A 5,771-nucleotide genomic window follows, 5' to 3' on the forward strand; every position below is an offset into this window, starting at 1 on the left:
GGGGGGAATCAAACCTGGTTCTCCCAGATAAAGAGTCTGCGTGCTTAACCACAACACCAAACTGGAGCTGCCCCCAATTTGTCCCCACAACAAAAAATTCTGGCTACGGAGCTGGTATGACACCATGGAGTCCACCCTTCAAAGGGTGCTGATCCCTGCAGCGATCTCTGTCGTGTGGAGACCGTCTGGAGACCGTCTGTCGTTTCAGGAGAACTCTGGCCCTTTCCTCAGCTGCCAAGAGAGTTCCTGGCCAGGAGGGGCTTCACAAAGGCCCCTCTCGATTCCAAAGCAGTGTTCCCCCTAAGCTGTGTCAGTCCGAGCGAGCTCAGAGTTTCTTAGCCTCCGGCTCACACAGTTTTGTCTTAGCTCAGGAAGGATGGGGCTCCAGAGCAAACTAATTTATGCAGCAGCCGAATCGCCCGTTCACAACTTTAATGCCAGGAGCTCCCAAAGTAGAATTCTTGCTCACAGGATCGCACCGCTGAGAGGGAGCGTTGCTCCAGAGTGCTCCCCATTCATCGCTCAAAACAGAGGGGCCCGGATCCACAGTTTGGGGGGGTCCAGCGGGGAGGGCTGGGGAGGTGCTTCCCTGACGAGAGGGTCCCGTCTCCGCCAGCTTCACCCGGCCGCCTCCCACGCCCCGGCCAGCCCCACGCCTGCCCCCGAAGCCAGACAAATGAGTTGCCACATTCCTCTGCCTCTCTTTTCCACCTCACTCTTCGGGGCAGAGACGAAAGGTCAGGGGGCGACTCTGGTGCCAGGCATGCCTTAAAGGGCGGCTGTGGCTGGAGAGGGGTTTCTGGAGCAAGGGGGACGTGTCCTCTTCCTTCCCCGACGCTTCTGCCCAGTTCTGGCCCCCCGAGAACTGATGTTGCCAGCAGATGATTTCCTTGTCTCCTGCCATGGCAAACTGCTTCCTAGGTGTTCTGTATTGCGCTTAAGACTTAGTTCTAGTGACACCGAGAACGGGCTCAGCCAGCTCCTTCAGAACAATAGAGCGCCTGGATCCTGGAACTAGCCAGTCGACAGGCAGTGACGTGTAAATAACCTGTCACGGGGAGTGTGTGTGTGTGTGTGTCGGGTATGGTGTTTTGCACGAATATAAGCAGGGCTCCGGCCCTGCCAGAGTTGCCTTAGAGTTAACTGAAATCACTAATAATAAACTATGAGCTGATTCCTACACGTGTCTCGAACTCAGCACGTTATACGAGGCCTTCACACAGCGCTCTGGAAGGGAACACGGGCAGAAGAACCCTGGCGGCCCAAAGCACCGATTTCACGTCTCTGCGAGAGAAACCTCCCTACCATCTGGCCTGCCTCGTGGCCCTTCTTCGCCTCTGGCTCCCGGCTGGTCAGCTGATGCCCCTCACTAGGAATGTCAGAAACGCCCCCCTCGCAGGGAGCCAAGGCCCACTGGGAGACCACCTGCGTCCTGGTCCCAACCCCCCCCCTCCGTTCTTTGCCGCAAGACAACAAACACTCAGAGGTAGACTGCTCCCAGATAGGGAGGTTCCACTTGGCTGCCACGGCTGGTGTCCGTGGACACGGCGCAGCGCTTGCTGCCGCGTGGTGCCGTTGGCGAGGTGCGCCCACTTGCTCTCTCTCAGGGTCTCCTCTCCTCCTTTAAAAAGACAGAAAACCGGAATGGTTTTTTGCTCAGGGCCCCTGGCAAGTTCAAGTCCAAAGGAGGGGGAGAGGAGGAACTGCTAATCCAGTCCAGCTGGGGATGTTGCCCCCTGACAGCCTTTGAAAAATATTATTGCTCCCCTCCCCTCACATCTGCGCAGCGTCTCCGCTCCGGCCTCCGGCCTCCCCCTTGCCCGGCTGACAGCTGCTTAGCCCCCAGCTCACACATTTCTGTCTTCACTCAGGAAGGAGGGGCGCCCGAGCAAACTAATTTATGCACTACCCAGTTGTTTTTTTAGATAGAAGTTTAAACAGTAAAACCTTAAAATTCTAAAACTTTAAAACATTCCTGAACTTTATGCAGTATGTGGTCATAAATATCCTTACTATCTTCCAATGAGTGTACAATTAACAAGTTTTAAGACTATTTATCCTGTCCTCCCAGTAATTAAGATCCATCAGACTCACCTATCAGAGTTGCAAGATTACCAACAACTTGAATGCCAGTCGCTCACAACACAGAATTTCTGCTCAAAGGACTCCGCCGCTTAGAGGGAGCATTGCTTGGGACGGGAACAGCCCAGGACTGCTTCTACCAGAGACGGGCTGAGCTTGGAGCTCTAGAACAATAGCCCACCAGGACTCCGGAGGTGGCCAATGGGGAATGAATGGTTCTGACAACGGCCTGTCCTTGGTAGCTGTTTTGGGGAAGTGGGTGGAGTTGCCTGCTGTTTAAACAGGGCCGTTGCCCTGGGCTTTTCGCTTTATGTTCTGGCTGAATCACTGATAAAGGAGAGCTGATCACTGTGCTTGGGGCTGCTGGACCATTCATGGAACCCAATATTTAACAAGAGCCCTTCTGGGGGGCGGGGGGGGGACGTGGCCAGCGCTGAGCCCTCTGGGTCAGGGGGCCTGTTCTCTCTCTGCTCCTCACTGGCAGAAGAAGAAGAAGAAGAAGAAGAAGAAGAAGAAGAAGAAGAAGAAGAAGAAGAAGAATGCTATGCTCCTGCAGAGTGCAGGGGGTTGGACTAGATGACCTGCAAGGTCTCTTCCAACTCTAACATTCTATGATTCTATGATTCGAAGAAGAAAAGGAGGAGGAGGAGATTGAATTTCTACCCCTCCCTTCACTACCTGAAGGAGTCTCAGAGTGGCTTACAATCTCCTTTCCCTTCCCCTCCCCACAACAGGCACCCTGTAACCAATGCTCCCTCTAAGCCGTGGAGTCTTGTGAGCAAAAATCCTACTTTTTGAGCTACTGGTGTTAAAGTTGTGAGCGACCGATTTGGCTCCTACATAAATTAGCTTCCTCTGGAGCCACCCTTCCTGAGCGAAGACAAAAATGTGTGAGCTGGAGGCTAAGAAACTGTGAGCGAGCTCACACTAACTCATCTTAGAGGGAACATTGCTGAGGCAGGTGGGGCTCAGAGAGCTCAGACAGAAACGGCTCTTTTTTCAAGGACAGCTCTTGTCAGAACTGTGGCTTGCCAAAGGTCATCCAGCAGCTGCAAATGGAGGACTGGGGGATCAAACCCGGTTCTCCCAGATTAGAGTCCGCGCACTTCACCACGACACCCAGCCTTGCCACTCCTCCCCCTGACTTTGGCAGTGTCTCTCTGTGGTGCTCCCTCTTTCCATGCCATTTTCTGGAGCATCTCCTGCAGCAACGTCTTACGCACGTCCCGTCCCCACCTGGCCGCAGCTCGCAGGGGCTCCGGGCCGGCCCCGGCCTCTCATCACTTGCCTTTCTGTTACGCGGAGGCAGCTGGAAAGGATTAGGAGCGAAAGAGGGGCAGGTCTTATTCTCCCCCCTCCCGCCCCACTGGTCCAGGCTGGACTCCAATTTCACAACCTTCTCGGTGAGAGGGATGTGCAAGAGGACAGATCCTGCATGCGCTGAGCATCAACAGATCCCAGCAGGCCGTTTGTGGCTTCACCCTGGAGGACGGACAGGGCCTTGCCGAGCGCCCCCCCCTTTCTGCTTCCGTCCCACCAGCCCTCCTCCGCCCCTGCTCTCCGACACACGCAGCACAGACAGGTGGCCCTTGGAGCGCCCTTCCCGCCTGCCAGGAGTGACGGCCTGGCTTGAAAGCAAAAGGGCTGCGGCACCTTTTGAGTCATAGAACCATAGAATCCTAGAATCACACAGAGTGGGAAGGGTCCATGCAGACCACCTAGTCCAGCCCCCCTGCCCAATGCAGGACCAGCCTAAAGCATCTCTGACAAATATCCATCCAGCCTCATCTTGAAGGTTGCTAGTGAAGGGGAGCTCACCACCTCCCCGGGCAGCTGATTCCACCTCTGAACCACTCTGTGACCATGAAAAAGTTTTTCCTGATATCCAGCGGATACCTTTCTGCAATTTGTAATTTGAACCCGTTGCTTCGGGTCCTCTCCTCTGCTGCCGAACTGGAACAGCTCCTTGCCCTCCTCCAAATGACAGCCTTTCAGATATCTAAAGAGAGCAATCGTATCCCCTCCTCAATCTCCTCTCTCCAAACTCAACATTCCCAAGAAGTCCCTCGGCCTTTCCTCACAGGGCTCAGTCTCCAGCCAAGAGGGCACGAGGTGTATTGTGCTGAAATGCGGCAGGATGCAAAAACGGAGACTGGTGCCCCACCACACGCTGACTTGCTGGTGTCTGCTTATGATACTTCCACTCCGCTGGGAATGAGCCTAGGGCAGGAGGCAGAGTGGGGATTTGAACCCAGGCCTTCCCATTTCCTAGCCCTAGACTCTAACCACTGTATCCCACTGCCTGGATGAGTTGTGGCCACATCTCCTGCCAGGCGCCAGGTGGGCGGGCGGGCCTGAAACCAGAAATGTTATTTCTCGGATTTTTCAAAAAGGTCTGTCTCGGATGTCCATTAAAACGACCAAGGTGGCAAACCATTCTAGGAATCACAGTCACCGGTTTCCGAACGCAGGACTGAGAAGGAGCAGCCAGTCCCTGCACGACGGGTGCCACAAAAGCCATGCCAAAAACACACCACGGCCACATGCAAGCCGGGCCCACAGCTGGACAGGGGGGGGGGAAGCGCAGCAGATTCACTCGAGATGATCCCCCCTCCGGTGCTCGGCTGGCCTCAGCCCACATCGGAGCTGGCAGAACGAGGCCCAAAACTCACGGGACCCAAGAGGCCTTCCCGGCGCCCACAGAAGGGTGCCCCCAGCAGTGAATATTCTGAGGAGGGCAGCTCCCCAGGAGTGGCAGCGCCAGAGCTCAGTTGTTCAGCTTGGAGGGTGCCCTGAGTGAGCCCTCCATGGAAGGAGGAGGAGGAGGAGGAGGAGGAGGAGGGAGGAGGAGGAGGAGGAGGAGACTGGATCTATACCCCATGGCCCTTCACTACCCAAAGGAGGAGGAGGAGGAGGAGGAGGAGGAGACTGGATTTATACCCCATGGCCCTTCACTACCCAAAGGAGTCTCAGAGCAGCTCACAAACTCCTTTCCCTCCCCCTCCCCACAACAGACACCCTGTGAGGTGGGTGGGGCTGAGAGAGCTCTCCCGAGAACTGCCCTTGAGAGAACAGCTCTGAGAGAACTCGTGACCAGCCCAAGGTCACACCAGCAGCTGCATGTGGAGGAGGAGTGGGGAATAAGACCCGGTTGTCCCAGATGGGAGTCCGCCCTCCTCACCAGGACACCAAACTGGGTGATCTCAATGTCCAGGCAGGGCCGGTCGAGTGCAGGCAGCTCTCCCGCTGGAGGCTAAAACCGGCCACTTGAATTGTGCCCTGAAACAAACTGGAAACCTCTCCAGACAGCCGCAGTCGGACCAGCTGTCAGCCCCTCAGTTGTGCCCCCCCAGTCTGGGAGCGCCTGACGTCTCTGGGCAGCACCACAAACAGGGTCCTATGGTCATCCCACTTTTGAAGCCCCGGGGGGTAAGGGCTGCTTCTTGCCAAGGGAGGGGGGACCGTCCCTGCCAGACCTACCCCATGGACATCCAGGTACAGATGTTTGTGAAATGGCCAAGCACAAACCCAGAAACACACACTGCGGCCTCACAACCGAGGAGTCAAACAAAGATCCAGGGGCACCTTTCAGACCAACAAAGTTTTGTTCACGGTATAAGCTTTTATGTGTGAGCACCAGTGTTCCCTCTCAGCTGAGTGAGTGTGAGCTAGCTCACAGTTTTTTAGCC

This window comes from Gekko japonicus, unplaced genomic scaffold (genome assembly GCF_001447785.1).
Source record: "Gekko japonicus isolate JY-2015 unplaced genomic scaffold, Gekko_japonicus_V1.1 scaffold167, whole genome shotgun sequence".
NCBI classification, from domain to species: domain Eukaryota; kingdom Metazoa; phylum Chordata; class Lepidosauria; order Squamata; family Gekkonidae; genus Gekko; species Gekko japonicus.